The sequence below is a fragment of the Oncorhynchus nerka genome, linkage group LG17 (genome assembly GCF_034236695.1).
Source record: "Oncorhynchus nerka isolate Pitt River linkage group LG17, Oner_Uvic_2.0, whole genome shotgun sequence".
Lineage (NCBI taxonomy): Eukaryota > Metazoa > Chordata > Actinopteri > Salmoniformes > Salmonidae > Oncorhynchus > Oncorhynchus nerka.
In genome coordinates this window covers 265,887-283,968 of record NC_088412.1, presented here as the reverse complement: position 1 = coordinate 283,968, position 18,082 = coordinate 265,887, and the positions used below count along the sequence as shown (strand labels likewise).

General features: G+C 42.2%; 1 pseudogene; it reads left to right on the top strand.

Annotated features, from left to right (window-relative positions):
• Positions 1-4,049: 4,049 nt before the first annotated feature.
• LOC115120897 (forkhead box protein B1-like) lies at positions 4,050-4,963 on the top strand (annotated as a pseudogene).
• Positions 4,964-18,082: the final 13,119 nt, after the last annotated feature.

The window sequence follows — 18,082 nt, the reverse complement described above, 5'->3', positions numbered from 1 at the left end:
GGGGCTTTAGTAACAAAACGGATGGCACTGTGATAGACTGCATCCAATTTGCTGAGTAGAGTGTTGGAGGCTATTTTGTAAATGACATTGCCGAAGTCAAGGATAGGTAGGATAGTCAGTTTTACAAGGGTATGTTTGGCAGCATGAGTGAAGGATGCTTTGTTGCGAAATAGGAAGCAGATTCCATTTTGGATTGTAGATGTTTAATGTGAGATGTTTAATGTGAGTCTGGATGGAGAGTTTACAGTTAACCAGACACCTAGGTATTTGTAGATGTCCACATATTCTAAGTCAGAACCATCCAGAGTGCAGGCAGGTGCTGGTAGCGATCGGTTGAAGAGCATGAATTTCGTTTTGCTTGCATTTAAGAGCAGTTGGAGGCCATGGAAGGAGAGTTGTATGGCATTGACGCTCGTGTCCAAAGAAATGCCAGAAGTATACAGAATGGTGTCGTCTGCGTAGAGGTGGATCAGAGAATCACCAGCAGCCAGAGCGACGTCATTGATATATACAGAGAAAATAGTCGGCCCGAGAATTGAACCCTGTGGCACCCCCATAGAGACCGCCAGAGGGCCGGACAACAGGCCCTGTTATTGCAGCAAAGGGGGGACCAACATCATAATAATGGTCATGATTTTGGAATGAAAGTTCGACTAGCAGGTGTCCACATACTTATGGTCATGTAGTGTATTTGGTCTGGTTGGGGTGGAGACATGTGGTCTGATTGGGGTGGAGTTACGTGGTCTGATTGGGGTGGAGTTACGTGGTCTGATTGGGGTGGAGTTACGTGGTCTGATTGGGGTGGAGTTAAGTGGTCTGATTGGGGTGGAGTTAAGTGGTCTGATTTGGGTGGAGACATGTGGTCTGATTGGGGTGGAGTTAAGTGGTCTGATTTGGGTGGAGACATGTGGTCTGATTGGGGTGGTCTTCCTTCAGGTTTCTACTGTGTCTTTCTGATCATAGTAAACTGTGATAACATCCCAGAATGCTTAGCCTGTAGAGTGAGCGTGCACATTCGAGCCCACAATATGTCTGGAATTAGAATGCGTAACATTTTATATTATAAACCAGCCAAATATCAATGTGTCAATTGTGTTATAGGTCTGGATTTGTGGTTAAAAATAAAATAACATAAAAACAGTTTCGATCCATTATATTTCAGGGGAACCTCGGGGACAAGAAGACTGTTGTTAATTTGATCACCTCTCAGTGGGGAAGATAAAGAGGAAGACCAGTGAAAGATGTGTCAGGCAATCAGAGTGGCAGGTTTATGTGTGAATACTGTTGTCATAAAGGATCCTCATGGACCCGGGGCGCTCCAAGGCTCCCAGACAGATCACACTCCTTTCTGCCGATCACCAATAGAGGAATGACAAGTTAAAAGAAGCTTTTCACGCGGAATAAAACCCCATAGAAATAAAAAGCTGCTTCCATGCGCAGCGTGGAACTGACTTCCTAAAAGTCTATTTTCTGTGGCAACCAAGGAAACCTAACAGTTTGGTTGGTACTTTTATTAACAACGGAGAGGATTGTTTTATAACCATAGTTTCCTCGAGTTCTTGATTTCCTACAGTAGTCGACAGGCCCATAACTGTGACCATAGAGTCTTCCATCCAGACCAGATTCTATTGCTAATCCGTCAGTCTGTTGATGGACTGTATTGTGGATTTATGGAGGCTCATTAGCATAAATTATCACCAAATCCGTGCGCGTGTGTGGTCCCTGGCATTGGGAACCCATCAAGCGGAAACGTGCTCCGTGGTGTGCCTGGTAAATAGTTTGAATGGCCATGTCTCAAAATTATATAATTTTGAGACATATAATTGACTTAAATATTTTATACAGTTGTCACCACGTTAGGTCAAAGGCTTTATTTGCATTTCTGAAGTACTTTTCGAATTTGTTTTACAAATACTAAAGTCACTTGCCTTATGAAATTTCAGTTTAAACCCGCGTTCGTTGCTTTGTGGAAATACTTACCCGTTTTCATAGACCACACTCCATCTCCTCTCATGTCCTGGACACGCAGGAAAATGGAGTAGGTTGAGGCAGGTTCAAGTTTCATAACATTTTAGGTTTATTCATTAATTACTATAAATCAATGATGGTGGTTATTTTTTGGTTCAATGAAGCATAATTGTGTAGGTCTATGGCATATTGCGATGATGATTTTATTTATAGTGCATTAATTAAATGGATGCAACATTTAATAGCAATATAATAATTTATTATATATATTTGCAAGTGCTAAGTGTGTTTGCTAATTTGCAACGATTATTTTCCTGTCTGATTGTGGGTGGAAAAAATGTACAGTTTCGCGTTTAAGCGGCATTTACTCACCAATGTAAACCTTTACACACCTGCCTGAATGAATTGAACCCAGATTTATCAGAACAGATCAGGTTGATAATATTCACACCGACTCACACTGAATACATTTATAGACGAACAGAAAAACAATACACATGTCTTCAAATTGTAAAACATATTGTTTTGTAATGAGCAAAATGATGTTCATTTAGCAGAAGGTTTTTAACATCCCAATGTGATTTACAGAACATTGACAAAACAAAGGGAAAGTGATGTCATGAAACATTCTAAGAATACAAACCACAGTGATAGTGCCCGAACTCTAACTCTAACTCTAACTCTAACCCTAACCCTAACCCTAACTCTAACCCTAACCCTAACCCCTCTAACTCTAACTCTAACTCTAACCCTAACCCTAACTCTAACTCTAACTCTAACTCTAACTCTAACCCTAACCCTAACTCTAACCTAACTAACCCTAACTCTAACTCTAACCCTAACCCTAACTCTAACTCTAACTAACCTAACTCTAACTCTAACTCTAACTCTAACCCTAACTCTAACCCTAACTCTAACCCTAACCCTAACCCTAACCCTAACCCTAACCCTAACCCTAACTCTAACCCTAACTCTAACCCTAACTAACCCTAACCTAACCCTAACCCCTAACCCTAACCCTAACCCTAACCCTAACTCTAACCCTAACTCTAACCTAACTCTAACCCTAACTCTAACCCTAACCCTAACTCTAACTCTAACTCTAACTAACTCTAACCCTAACTCTAACCCTAACCTAACCCTAACTCTAACCCTAACTCTAACCCTAACTCTAACCCTAACTCTAACTCTAACTCTAACCCTAACTCTAACCCTAACTCTAACCCTAACTCTAACCCTAACTCTAACCCTAACTCTAACCCTAACCCTAACTCTAACTCTAACTAACCCTAACTCTAACCCTAACCCTAACCCTAACCCTAACTCTAACCCAAACAGCCAATTTCCATGTCAAACATCCCATAGCTCAGGAGCTCTAATTGTAGTGTGAATTGACGACTTTAAGCCCCCCGAGGAAAGGTTAGCGAATACCTCCACACTGTTGGCCACTGTAGTGGCCCTCGCGGTTCAATTCAGGGTCCCGAGACCTTTTCCCCTTTGTACTGTCTTCAGATGGAAAAGATTTATATTGGCCCAAGGTGTCCATGTAAATACAGTAGGTGTCAATGAAAACAGATTATGCATTTATCCCCCTCCTCCCTGAGTGACTGTCATGTGATATGAGGTGACACATTAGTGGAGCTGCTCTGGGGGGGGGGGCTGTCCAGCTGCTATAACCACAACCCACTATCCCACAGCACCACAACATACTATCACACGGCAGTGAGAGGAGGACATGGAAGTATTGCTGCTACTTAGCTCATCGGGACGGGATGAGAAGGGGAGATGAGATCCGTTCCATTTAGCTTTCACGGAGAGAAAAGTGGACTGCCACTTTACTAAAGTCAAGACCACAGCTCGGCCAAGACAACCAGGCTGACATTCCCAGGAAGAGAGAGCTGCAGCACAGAGTTCTGGAGAATGGATCGATATACCGCAACTTTCAAACGTTAAACTTTTTTAAATTGTGATTTTATACATGCATAATATTTATTTTCATGCAGAGTGCTGAGAAGTGTTCACCACCGAGCCAAACTAAGCGGAACGAGTTATTTGAAGTGTGGTGAAAGAACACTGTCAGGATGCCCCGACCAGGGAGGAACACGTACAGCGACCAGAAACCTCCCTATTCCTACATCTCCCTCACCGCCATGGCCATCCAGTCCTGCCCGGAGAAGATGCTCCCTCTCAGCGAGATCTACAAGTTCATCATGGACAGGTTCCCTTACTACAGAGAGAACACCCAGCGGTGGCAGAACTCCTTACGGCACAACCTGTCCTTCAACGACTGTTTCATCAAGATCCCGCGGCGCCCGGACCAGCCCGGGAAGGGTAGCTTCTGGGCTCTGCACCCCAGCTGCGGGGACATGTTCGAGAACGGGAGTTTCTTGCGGCGCCGAAAACGCTTCAAGGTGATGATGATCATGGCGGCGCAGGAGCACCTGGTTCAGTCCAAGCTGTCTGACGCGGCCCATTACCTCCAACAGCAGGCTAAGCTCAGGCTTAGTGCCCTGACTGCCACCGGCACACACTCCCCTCAGATCTCCAGCTATAACTTGGGAGTGTCGCAGCCATCAACTTTTAAACACCCATTTGCTATAGAGAACATCATCGCCAGAGAGTTTAAGGTGCCCGGGAGTCAGTCCATGTCTGCAGGCTACCCGATGCAGAACCAGCTGACTGCGGCCTGGCCTCACGTGTACAACACTATGGTGGACTCTGTTTCTCCTATCTCTATGCGCGGTGACTTCAGCATGCCCCTTAAATCAGTGTGTCACGGAGGACAGACCCTACCGGCCATCCCAGTGCCCATCAAACCCACCCCTACCCCGGTGTCTCTCCCGGGGGGCTGACGCCCCACATCCCCGCCTTCCTCTCCAACTCTTACCAGTCTCTGAGCCCCACTTCCCCGCAGGCAGCCACCAGCAGAAGCAGCCCCTCCACTCCCGGGGAGACTCACACCAACCCCACAGTGCAGTCCGTGGTGGTGCATTGACCAACAGAGCTATACTGAACCCTATATGAATGAGACCAGCAGGCTCAGACCAAATCCTCAGTTTATTTTGACTCTTGCTGCTGACATCTTGCGCCGAGAATCACTACGATCAAGACAATATAGTCCCGTGTAGCAGTGTAGAGCCTACGTACATTGTGTATTTGCTTTGAATGCGCATTGTCTTATAACATGGGTTCAAACAGAGTTATAGTGAAATATTGCTCTTCAGCTTATAAAGGATCTGTGTTTACAGTTTTGTCCGAGTTGTAAAGGAGTGAGGCACTGCAAACAGAGGCTCAGTCAGAAGAATGAGAGAGAGAAAGTTACTTTTCTTTAAAACCATTATTCCATTTGTATCTGGGCTTCCAATACTTTAATTGCACCTGACAAACTATGGTTACATTAGGTAGGTCATGTCACACTTTTTTTTACTACATTATTGCAGTTATTATCAAGGATCTCGAAGTTAGTTATAGTGATTATAACTGAACAATGCAAAGCACCCCCTGAACTACAACCTGACTCGTTAGACAATGACATATCTGACGACAACAAACACGTGATTAGAATGTCAATGTGTGTCAAGCAGACGAACCTCCTGAATTGATCTAATGTTTTTAACCGATTTGTTATTTTTGATAGTGGATTGGTGGTTTAATGTGGGAATAACAAATATGTATTGGATTTGTTTTAATCATCTCTGTAAAAACAAACGGACAGAATTATGACACTTTTTTTTCAATCTTAAAAAATAGTCTTGTTAAAGGGAACTATAGGGTCCTTGCTAAAGGGAACTATAGGGTCCTTGCTAAAGGGAACTATAGGGTCCTTGCTAAAGGGAACTATAGGGTCCTTGCTAAAGGGAACTATAGGGTCCTTGTTAAAGGGAACTATAAGTTGTTAAAGGAACTATAGGGTCCTTGTTAAAGGGAACTATAGGGTCCTTGTTAAAGGAACTATAGGGTCCTTGTTAAAGGGAACTATAGGGTCCTTGCTAAAGGAACTATAGGGTCCTTGCTAAAGGGAACTATAGGGTCCTTGTTAAAGGGAACTATAGGGTCCTTGTTAAAGGGAACTATAGGGTCCTTGTTAAAGGGAACTATAGGGTCCTTGCTAAAGGGAACTATAGGGTCCTTGCTAAAGGGAACTATAGGGTCCTTGCTAAAGGGAACTATAGGGTCCTTGCTAAAGGGAACTATAGGGTCCTTGCTAAAGGGAACTATAGGGTCCTTGTTAAAGGGAACTATAGGGTCCTTGTTAAAGGGAACTATAGGGTCCTTGTTAAAGGGAACTATAGGGTCCTTGTTAAAGGGAACTATAGGGTCCTTGCTAAAGGGAACTATAGGGTCCTTGCTAAAGGGGGTCCTTGCTAAAGGGAACTATAGGGTCCTTGTTAAAGGGAACTATAGGGTCCTTGTTAAAGGGAACTATAGGGTCCTTGTTAAAGGGAACTATAGGGTCCTTGTTAAAGGGAACTATAGGGTCCTTGTTAAAGGGAACTATAGGGTCCTTGCTAAAGGAACTATAGGGTCCTTGCTAAAGGGAACTATAGGGTCCTTGCTAAAGGGAACTATAGGGTCCTTGTTAAAAGGGAACTATAGGGTCCTTGTTAAAGGGAACTATAGGGTCCTTGCTAAAGGGAACTATAGGGTCCTTGCTAAAGGGAACTATAGGGTCCTTGTTAAAGGGAACTATAGGGTCCTTGCTAAAAGGGAACTATAGGGTCCTTGCTAAAGGGAACTATAGGGTCCATGCTAAAGGGAACTATAGGGTCCTTGTTAAAGGGAACTATAGGGTCCTTGCTAAAGGGAACTATAGGGTCCATGTTAAAGGGAACTATAGGGTCCTTGTTAAAGGGAACTATAGGGTCCTTGTTAAATGGAACTATAGGGTCCATGTTAAAGGGAACTATAGGGTCCTTGTTAAAGGGAACTATAGGGTCCTTGTTAAAGGGAACTATAGGGTCCTTGCTAAAGGGAACTATAGGGTCCTTGTTAAAGGGAACTATAGGGTCCTTGTTAAAGGGAACTATAGGGTCCTTGCTAAAGGGAACTATAGGGTCCTTGTTAAATGGAACTATAGGGTCCTTGCTAAAGGGAACTATAGGGTCCTTGTTAAATGGAACTATAGGGTCCATGTTAAAGGGAACTATAGGGTCCTTGTTAAAGGGAACTATAGGGTCCTTGCTAAAGGGAACTATAGGGTCCTTGTTAAAGGGAACTATAGGGTCCTTGTTAAAGGGAACTATAGGGTCCTTGCTAAAGGGAACTATAGGGTCCTTGTTAAATGGAACTATAGGGTCCTTGCTAAAGGGAACTATAGGGTCCTTGTTAAATGGAACTATAGGGTCCATGTTAAAGGGAACTATAGGGTCCTTGTTAAAGGGAACTATAGGGTCCTTGCTAAAGGGAACTATAGGGTCCTTGCTAAAGGGAACTATAGGGTCCTTGCTAAAGGGAACTATAGGGTCCTTGCTAAAGGGAACTATAGGGAACTATAGGGAACTATAGGGTCCTTGTTAAAGGGAACTATAGGGTCCTTGCTAAAGGGAACTATAGGGTCCTTGCTAAAGGGAACTATAGGGTCCATGTTAAAGGGAACTATAGGGTCCTTGTTAAAGGGAACTATAGGGTCCTTGTTAAAGGGAACTATAGGGTCCTTGTTAAAGGGAACTATAGGGTCCTTGTTAAAGGGAACTATAGGGTCCTTGTTAAAGGGAACTATAGGGTCCTTGTTAAAGGGAACTATAGGGTCCTTGCTAAAGGGAACTATAGGGTCCTTGTTAAATGGAACTATAGGGTCCTTGCTAAAGGGAACTATAGGGTCCTTGTTAAATGGAACTATAGGGTCCTTGCTAAAGGGAACTATAGGGTCCTTGTTAAATGGAACTATAGGGTCCTTGCTAAATGGAACTATAGGGTCCTTGTTAAAGGGAACTATAGGGTCCTTGTTAAAGGGAACTATAGGGTCCTTGCTAAAGGGAACTATAGGGTCCTTGTTAAAGGGAACTATAGGGTCCTTGTTAAAGGAACTATAGGGTCCTTGTTAAAGGAACTATAGGGTCCTTGCTAAAGGGAACTATAGGGTCCTTGCTAAAGGGAACTATAGGGTCCTTGCTAAAGGGAACTATAGGGTCCTTGCTAAAGGGAACTATAGGGTCCTTGTTAAAGGGAACTATAGGGTCCTTGTTAAAGGGAACTATAGGGTCCTTGTTAAAGGGAACTATAGGGTCCTTGTTAAAGGGAACTATAGGGTCCTTGTTAAAGGAACTATAGGGTCCTTGCTAAAGGGAACTATAGGGTCCTTGTTAAAGGAACTATAGGGTCCTTGTTAAAGGGAACTATAGGGTCCTTGCTAAAGGGAACTATAGGGTCCTTGTTAAAGGGAACTATAGGGTCCATGTTAAAGGGAACTATAGGGTCCTTGTTAAAGGGAACTATAGGGTCCTTGTTAAAGGAACTATAGGGTCCTTGTTAAAGGGAACTATAGGGTCCTTGTTAAAGGAACTATAGGGTCCTTGTTAAATGGAACTATAGGGTCCTTGTTAAAGGGAACTATAGGGTCCTTGTTAAAGGAACTATAGGGTCCTTGTTAAAGGGAACTATAGGGTCCTTGTTAAAGGGAACTATAGGGTCTTGTTAAAGGAACTATAGGGTCCTTGCTAAAGGGAACTATAGGGTCCTTGTTAAAGGAACTATAGGGTCCTTGTTAAAGGGAACTATAGGGTCCTTGTTAAAGGGAACTATAGGGTCCTTGTTAAAGGGAACTATAGGGTCCTTGTTAAAGGGAACTATAGGGTCCTTGCTAAAGGGAACTATAGGGTCCTTGTTAAAGGGAACTATAGGGTCCTTGCTAAAGGGAACTATAGGGTCCTTGCTAAAGGGAACTATAGGGTCCTTGCTAAAGGGAACTATAGGGTCCTTGTTAAAGGGAACTATATGGTCCTTGTTAAAGGGAACTATAGGGTCCTTGCTAAAGGGAACTATAGGGTCCTTGCTAAAGGGAACTATAGGGTCCATGCTAAAGGGAACTATAGGGTCCTTGCTAAAGGGAACTATAGGGTCCTTGCTAAAGGGAACTATAGGGTCCTTGTTAAAGGGAACTATAGGGTCCTTGTTAAAGGGAACTATAGGGTCCTTGCTAAAGGGAACTATAGGGTCCTTGCTAAAGGGAACTATAGGGTCCTTGCTAAAGGGAACTATAGGGTCCTTGCTAAATGCAAGAATAAATGTGAATAATTGCGAATAAGTTGAATTGACAATGTTGTAAAACGCCCTTGTAAGCTGTTCTGTGAAGCGATTAATTGAAAGCCCTGGTGACTAGTGGATTAAACGCCGTAAATGTATTTCTCTCTGTTAATGGGACAGCATGCTCAACCCTAAACTAGGTGTTTTTCTGACAGCATGCTCAACCCTAAACTAGGTGTTTTTCTGACAGCATGCTCAACCCTAAGCTAGGTGTTTTTCTGACAGCATGCTCAACCCTAAACTAGGTGTTTTTCTGACAGCACGCTCAACCCTAAACTAGGTGTTTTTCTGACAGCACGCTCAACCCTAAACTAGGTGTTTTTCTGACAGCATGCTCAACCCTAAGCTAGGTGTTTTTCTGACAGCACGCTCAACCCTAAACTAGGTGTTTTTCTGACAGCATGCTCAACCCTAAGCTAGGTGTTTTTCTGACAGCATGCTCAACCCTAAACTAGGTGTTTTTCTGACAGCATGCTCAACCCTAAACTAGGTGTTTTTCTGACAGCATGCTCAACCCTAAACTAGGTGTTTTTCTGACAGCATGCTCAACCCTAAACTAGGTGTTTTTCTGACAGCATGCTCAACCCTAAGCTAGGTGTTTTTCTGACAGCATGCTCAACCCTAAGCTAGGTGTTTTTCTGACAGCATGCTCAACCCTAAACTCGGTGTTTTTCTGACAGCATGCTCAACCCTAAGCTAGGTGTTTTTCTGACAGCATGCTCAACCCTAAGCTGGGTGTTTTTCTGACAGCATGCTCAACCCTAAACTAGGTGTTTTTCTGACAGCATGCTCAACCCTAAACTAGGTGTTTTTCTGACAGCATGCTCAACCCTAAACTAGGTGTTTTTCTGACAGCATGCTCAACCCTAAACTAGGTGTTTTTCTGACAGCATGCTCAACCCTAAACTAGGTGTTTTTCTGACAGCATGCTCAACCCTAAACTAGGTGTTTTTCTGACAGCATGCTCAACCCTAAACTAGGTGTTTTTCTGACAGCATGCTCAACCCTAAACTAGGTGTATAATCTGCATTGAATTAAAAAACATGGTCATCGAAATATTTTCTCATTAAAATGGTGTAAACTTTATTGTAATGGTTGGTGTATTCTGTGATGGTTAACAACTGGTATAATACTGTTATCATGCAGTTATTTATTTAAAAAAAAGACTTCCAGACAAACAACATAATGACAGGTTAATTATAATAAAATAAGATGAATTATTATTACTAGTATTATATCAAATGCCTATTCATGTTCCAATATACCTATTTAATTTCAAGGTATATTGCTGTGTCTATCAGAGTACAGAACGCGGTGTACAGTGTCTCGGGTATATTGCTGTGTCTATCAGAGTACAGAACGCGGTGTACAGTGTCTCGGGTATATTGCTGTGTCTATCAGAGTACAGAACGCTGTGTACAGTGTCTCGGGTATATTGCTGTGTCTATCAGAGTACAGAACGCTGTGTACAGTGTCTCGGGTATATTGCTGTGTCTATCAGAGTACAGAACGCGGTGTACAGTGTCTCGGGTATATTGCTGTGTCTATCAGAGTACAGAACGCTGTGTACAGTGTCTCGGGTATATTGCTGTGTCTATCAGAGTACAGAACGCGGTGTACAGTGTCTCGGGTATATTGCTGTGTCTATCAGAGTACAGAACGCTGTGTACAGTGTCTCGGGTATATTGCTGTGTCTATCAGAGTACAGAACGCTGTGTACAGTGTCTCGGGTATATTGCTGTGTCTATCAGAGTACAGAACGCGGTGTACAGTGTCTCGGGTATATTGCTGTGTCTATCAGAGTACAGAACGCGGTGTACAGTGTCTCGGGTATATTGCTGTGTCTATCAGAGTACAGAACGCGGTGTACAGTGTGTGGCTACACCAGAACCCACAGTGAGAGAGGATCTTCCTCATGTCGCTCCCACAGGAGCAGTCATAACAGAATGAACAGGAGAACAGAACGAAGGAACGGCTGAATGAGAATCACAATGCGGGTGCTTAGAATGCGTGGAGGTACTGCCATAGTCACAGCACAGACAACCGGCCTCATTCATTCAGCTACACACTAATAGACACGTAGAGAAGAAAAACATTAACGCGAAGAGGAAACTACCGTAGGCTAATACTTAGTTATAACAACTTGAGATTTTGCTTAGAACTTCCCCAAAATATCAATCACAAACAGAGTAGGCCTAGCTCGTAATTATCGTAATTGTCATTTAAGACATTTTAGAATCTCATAACGTTTTATTGTTTTGCACTGACATAACTGCTACCAGTTAATTAAAGTTTCACTTTAAGGGCTATTTAGTAAGCCATCTGTTTACAACACTGATATTATGGATTAGGTGTCAAGCAGATAACAAGTGAACTCTCCTTGAAGCACTATCAACGTGATGTGTGAGGCCGGATTCCCAGCCACGGTGCTTCTACACCTGCGTTGCTTGCTGTTTGGGGTTTTATGCTGGGTTTCTGTACAGCACTTTGTGACATCAGCTGATGTAAAAAGGGCTTTATAAATACATTTGATGGATTTATGTGTCTCTGCATATCTATGTTTTCACAATGCAATAATCAAAGTAGATTATTAAACATTTTAAATCTATTTAAATGACTCAAATAGACAAGTATTTCATATGTATTGTGTATATTCCTATTTATATACAAACTGTTCTAGTGTGGTACATGTATATCTTGGTGTACTAAGGGGTAGCTAGCCACCTGTAATTCACTCTACACAGATGACACCATTCTGTATACACCTGGCCCTTCTTTGGACACTGTGCTAACAAACCTCCAAATGAGTTTCAATGCCATACAACTGCTTTTAAATGCAAGTTAAACTAAATGTATGCTCTTCAACCGATCGCTGCCCGCACCCGACTAGCATGACTACTCTGGACGTTCTGTCAATTACAAATACCGAGGTGTCTGGTTAGACTGTAAACTCTCCTTCCAGACTCACATTAAACATCTCCAGTCCAAAATTAAATCTAGAATCAGCTTCCTATTTTGCAACAAAGCCTCCTTCACTCATGCTGCCAAACATACCCTCGTAAAACTGACTATCCTACCTATCCTTGACTTCGGTGATGTAATTTAGAAAATAGCCTCCAACACTCTACTCCGCAAATTGGATGCAGTCTATCACAGTGCCATCCGTTTTGTTACTAAAGCCCCATATACCACCCACCACTGCGACCTGTATGCTCTCATTGGCTGGCCCTCGCTTCATACTCGTTGCCAAACCCACTGGCTCCAGGTAATCTATAAGTCTCTGCTCAGCTCACTGTTCACCATAGCAACACCCACCTGTAGCACCCGCCCCCAAAGCCAATTCCTGCTTTGGCCGGCTTTCATTCCACTTCTCTGCTGCCAATGACTGGAGTTACTTACCCTCTTGCTTTTTAGCACTCCAGTATCTCTACTTGCACATCATCATCTGCACATCCATCACTCCAGTATTAATGCTAAATTGTAATTATTTTTGCCTGTAGGGCTTATTTATTGCCTTACCCCATTACTCTTCTACATTGGAACACACTGCACATATATATTTTTTCTATTGTATTATTGACTGTACGTTTGTTTATTCCATATGTGTAACTCTGTGTTGTTGTTTGTGTCGCAATGTTTTGCTTTATCTTGGCCAGGTCGCAGTTGTAAATGAGAACTTGATCTCAACTGGCCTACCTGGTTAAATAAAGGGAACTTGATCTCAACTGGCCTACCTGGTTAAATAAAGGGAACTTGTTCTCAACTGGCCTACCTGGTTAAATAAAGGGAACTTGATCTCAACTGGCCTACCTGGTTAAATAAAGGGAACTTGTTCTCAACTGGCCTACCTGGTTAAATAAAGGGAACTTGTTCTCAACTGGCCTACCTGGTTAAATAAAGGGAACTTGATCTCAACTAGCCTACCTGGTTAAATAAAGGGAACTTGATCTCAACTAGCCTACCTGGTTAAATAAAGGGAACTTGTTCTCAACTGGCCAACCTGGTTAATAAAGGGAACTTGATCTCAACTAGCCTACCTGGTTAAATAAAGGGAACTTGATCTCAACTGGCCTACCTGGTTAAATAAAGGGAACTTGATCTCAACTAGCCTACCTGGTTAAATAAAGGGAACTTGTTCTCAACTAGCCTACCTGGTTAAATAAAGGGAACTTGATCTCAACTGGCCTACCTGGTTAAATAAAGGGAACTTGTTCTCAACTGGCCTACCTGGTTAAATAAAGGGAACTTGTTCTCAACTGGCCTACCTGGTTAAATAAAGGGAACTTGATCTCAACTAGCCTACCTGGTTAAATAAAGGGAACTTGATCTCAACTAGCCTACCTGGTTAAATAAAGGGAACTTGTTCTCAACTGGCCTACCTGGTTAAATAAAGGGAACTTGATCTCAACTGGCCTACCTGGTTAAATAAAGGGAACTTGATCTCAACTGGCCTACCTGGTTAAATAAAGGGAACTTGATCTCAACTGGCCTACCTGGTTAAATAAAGGGAACTTGTTCTCACCTGGCCTACCTGGTTAAATAAAGGGAACTTGTTCTCAACTGGCCTACCTGGTTAAATAAAGGGAACTTGTTCTCAACTAGCCTACCTGGTTAAATAAAGGGAACTTGTTCTCAACTAGCCTACCTGGTTAAATAAAGGGAACTTGTTCTCAACTGGCCTACCTGGTTAAATAAAGGGAACTTGTTCTCAACTGGCCTACCTGGTTAAATAAAGGGAACTTGATCTCAACTGGCCTACCTGGTTAAATAAAGGGAACTTGATCTCAACTGGCCTACCTGGTTAAATAAAGGGAACTTGATCTCACCTGGCCTACCTGGTTAAATAAAGGTGGAATAAAATACAAATAAAGACCAAAAGATGCCACCAAATTATTTTCCCAACACTTTCCCTGGCTGCCACTGTCCTCTGGGTCATAACACGTTTTGGAGATGTTTCAACAAATTATTTTGTGGTAAATTAATCCCCCAAAAATGTATGTTTTAAAAAGTTGTAGATATATTCCAATGAAGTTAGATATATAATAGTTTTTAAAAATATACAAGTAGGAAAACATTTAGATAAATAATCCACTTGTTTAGAGAGAACAATGTAGATCATTTTTGAGTAAAGTAGAAATATGTTGGATGAGTGTGTTTGGGGGCAACTTAACTGTAGTTGTAAATGTTTCCACTAGTGACTGATAGCCTTTCAGTTAATGTTACTTTAGAGCCCTTTGGATATTTTACACAGCATTTTATGTCATATTGCTGGATAGCTAGCTACGTTTTTACGAGAGAGCTTTTCAGTCACAGGTGGTGTGGACAGGATTAGGTGTGAGCAGTGAAGGAGGTGGGCTCATGAGTTGTGCTCCAATCTGACTGGGGACCAATCTGACTGGGGACCAATCTGACTGGGGACCAATCTGACTGGGGACCAATCTGACTGGGGACCAATCTGACTGGGGACCAATCTGACTGGGGACCAATCTGACTGGGGACCAATCTGACTGGGGACCAATCTGACTGGGGACCAATCTGACTGGGGACCAATCTGACTGGGGACCAATCTGACTGGGGACCAATCTGACTGGGGACCAATCTGACTGGGGAGAGCTTTATTTGTGACCTATGTACGAATTAAAATTGTGCAATAGCAGAGCGTCAGAGATTTGCCACATCAATGTTACACTGAGTTAATTAGTTATTGTTATTCAATGTTATATTCCAATATTATTTAATGTTATTAGCTATATTCCATTCTAATTTTATATTCCAATTAATATGTTTTTTTTATGAATTAAAAACAATTGAAAACACTTTGCTCCTGAATGTCATTTTAAAAACTGCTGGGATTTAAACTCTTGCATTATTCATATACTATTTGGTGCAATTGGACATAATGGATTGTATGGAAAAGGAACAAAGAAGGAACAAAGAAAATGAATCTGCAGGTGAGTTAAAAAGAGGGACTTTGCATCACATCTCATAGTGCTGATATTAATGGTGACATGTGCAACACCATTTCCTCCCATATTTAAAAATAATAATTCAAATTAGACAGCTAGACGTAGCTTTTAAGTATTACTTACTAAAGAATTTCTAGATAAAACTGATCAAATGGATTTTAGCACAGTTGTGTGAAACTAAGAAACGGGCTAGGAGACCTAACCCTAATGTCTGACTAGGAAACTAGGAAACGGGCTAGGAGACCTAACCCTAATGTCTGACTAGGAAACGGGCTAGGAGACCTAACCCTAATGTCTGACTGGGAAACTAGGAAACAGGCTAGGAGACCTAACCCTAATGTCTGACTAGGAAACGGGCTAGGAGACCTAAACCTAATGTCTGACTAGGAAACGGGCTAGGAGACCCCTTTGGAATTTAAATCCACCCCTCCCCTCCCCCTGACACCCTGTTTACCCAACAGTGCACAGGGTTTCCTGTTCTGGCATTGTGGATACACATTCACGTATATTAAAACACAAGCAGTGAATTCCTAATTTTCTGTTTGCAATCTATTTGGCTGCGTTGACACAGGAGGCCCAATTCTGATATTTTGCCGAAGTATTGGCAAAATAGCTGATCTGATTGGTCAAAAGACCAATTACTGGGAAAAATAATCAGATTTGGGCTGCCTTTGTAAATGCAGCCTACACTATGTTAATTGAATCTATACACCTTTTATACTGAGTTCTATTGCTGTCAGTGTAACGGTTGTCGATGGAAGAAGTTGAGGACCAAAGCGCAGCGTGGTACGTGTTCATGTTATTTATTTCAACTGAACAACATCTAACAAAGAAACACAAAAGCACAACCGAAACAGCGCCGTCAGGTGCAACACACACTAAACAGAAAGTATAATCACCCACAACTCAAGGGTGAAAACAGGCTGCCTAAGTATGCTTCTCAATCAGGGACAATCAGGCTACCTAAGTATGCTTCTCAATCAGGGACAACCAGGCTACCTAAGTATGCTTCTCAATCAGGGACAACCAGGCTACCTAAGTATGCTTCTCAATCAGGGACAACCAGGCTGCCTAAGTATGCTTCTCAATCAGGGACAACCAGGCTACCTAAGTATGCTTCTCAATCAGGGACAACCAGGCTGCCTAAGTATGCTTCTCAATCAGGGACAACCAGGCTACCTAAGTATGCTTCTCAATCAGGGACAACCAGGCTACCTAAGTATGCTAATCAAACAGGGACAACCAGGCTACCTAAGTATGCTTCTCAATCAGGGACAACCAGGCTACCTAAGTATGGTTCTCAATCAGGGACAACCAGGCTACCTAAGTATGGTTCTCAATCAGGGACAATGATTGACAGCTGCCTCTGATTGAGAACCATACTTAGGCCAAACACAGAAATACCAAATCATAGAAAAAGGAACATAGACAACCCACCCCAACTCACGCCCTGACCAAACTAAAACAAAGACATAACAAAAGAACTAAGGTCAGAACGTGACAGTCAGTTCTTTATCCTAGCCAGTCAATTCCCAACCTCATTACATTTACATTTAAGTCATTTAGCAGACGCTCTTATCCAGAGCGACTTACAAATTGGTGCTTTCACCTTATGACATCCAGTGGAACAGCCACTTTACAATAGTGCATCTAGGTCTTTTAAGGGGGGGGGGGGTGAGAAGGATTACTTTATCCTATCCTCATCTCATCTACTATTACAACTGCCAATTTGTTTCTTGCTTTCTACTGCAGTAAATGATGAGTTAACATGTAAACCGGTTTAGAGTTGTACAGTATAGCCTATTTTACTCAGCCTCTGACTAGTAATGTTTAGAGAGGGATTACAATAACAATATATTTGTATCCTGTCCAACTCACACACCTGTACAGGTGTCATGCTGATGTGTTCCCGAAGAGTCTCTGTTTCTCAACTTGTATCAGATGCTGCTTTTGTACTCAGATTTCTAACTGTCTATTTTATGTTATTTCTAATCCTAGTTTAGATTTCTAATCCCAGTTTAGCCTGTAGTGAGAGCTTCTGTCACTGTATTAGCTACAACGTGAACTGCTGTCTTAATTGCATGCCACATACGACAGAGAGAAGAAGGTCATGTTATATTATAGAGGATGAAATATAGACCACACACTTTACTAAACCACCATGTTGTCCTTAATTAACTAAGATAATTAATTAACGTGGAGCCCAATGCTAATAAGCATGTATAGTATAGGACGGTGTTAATGCAAGCAGGCGGCTCAGTGAGGCTCTAAAGGCCTTCGTCATAAACTCAAGCAGGCGGCTCTGTGAGGCTCTAATGGCCTCTGTCATAAACTCAACTTAACCTCCGCTATAACAGACAGACAGACAGGCTGTCGCTGATTTTTTCTTTGTGTTTACTATGGGTTGTTATTTACTGCCTGTTTACTATGGGCTGTTGTTATTTACTGCCTGTTTACTATGGACTGTTGTTATTTACTGCCTGTTTACTATGGACTGTTGTTATTTACTGCCTGTTTACTATGGGTTGTTGTTATTTACTGCCTGTTTACTATGGGTTGTTGTTATTTACTGCCTGTTTACTATGGGTTGTTGTTATTTACTGCCTGTTTACTATGGACTGTTGTTATTTACTGCCTGTTTACTATGGGTTGTTGTTATTTACTGCCTGTTTACTATGGGTTGTTGTTATTTACTGCCTGTTTACTATGGGCTGTTGTTATTTACTGCCTGTTTACTATGGACTGTTGTTATTTACTGCCTGTTTACTATGGACTGTTGTTATTTACTGCCTGTTTACTATGGACTGTTGTTATTTACTGCCTGTTTACTATGGGTTGGTGTTATTTACTGCCTGTTTACTATGGGTTGGTGTTATTTACTGCCTGTTTACTATGGGTTGGTGTTA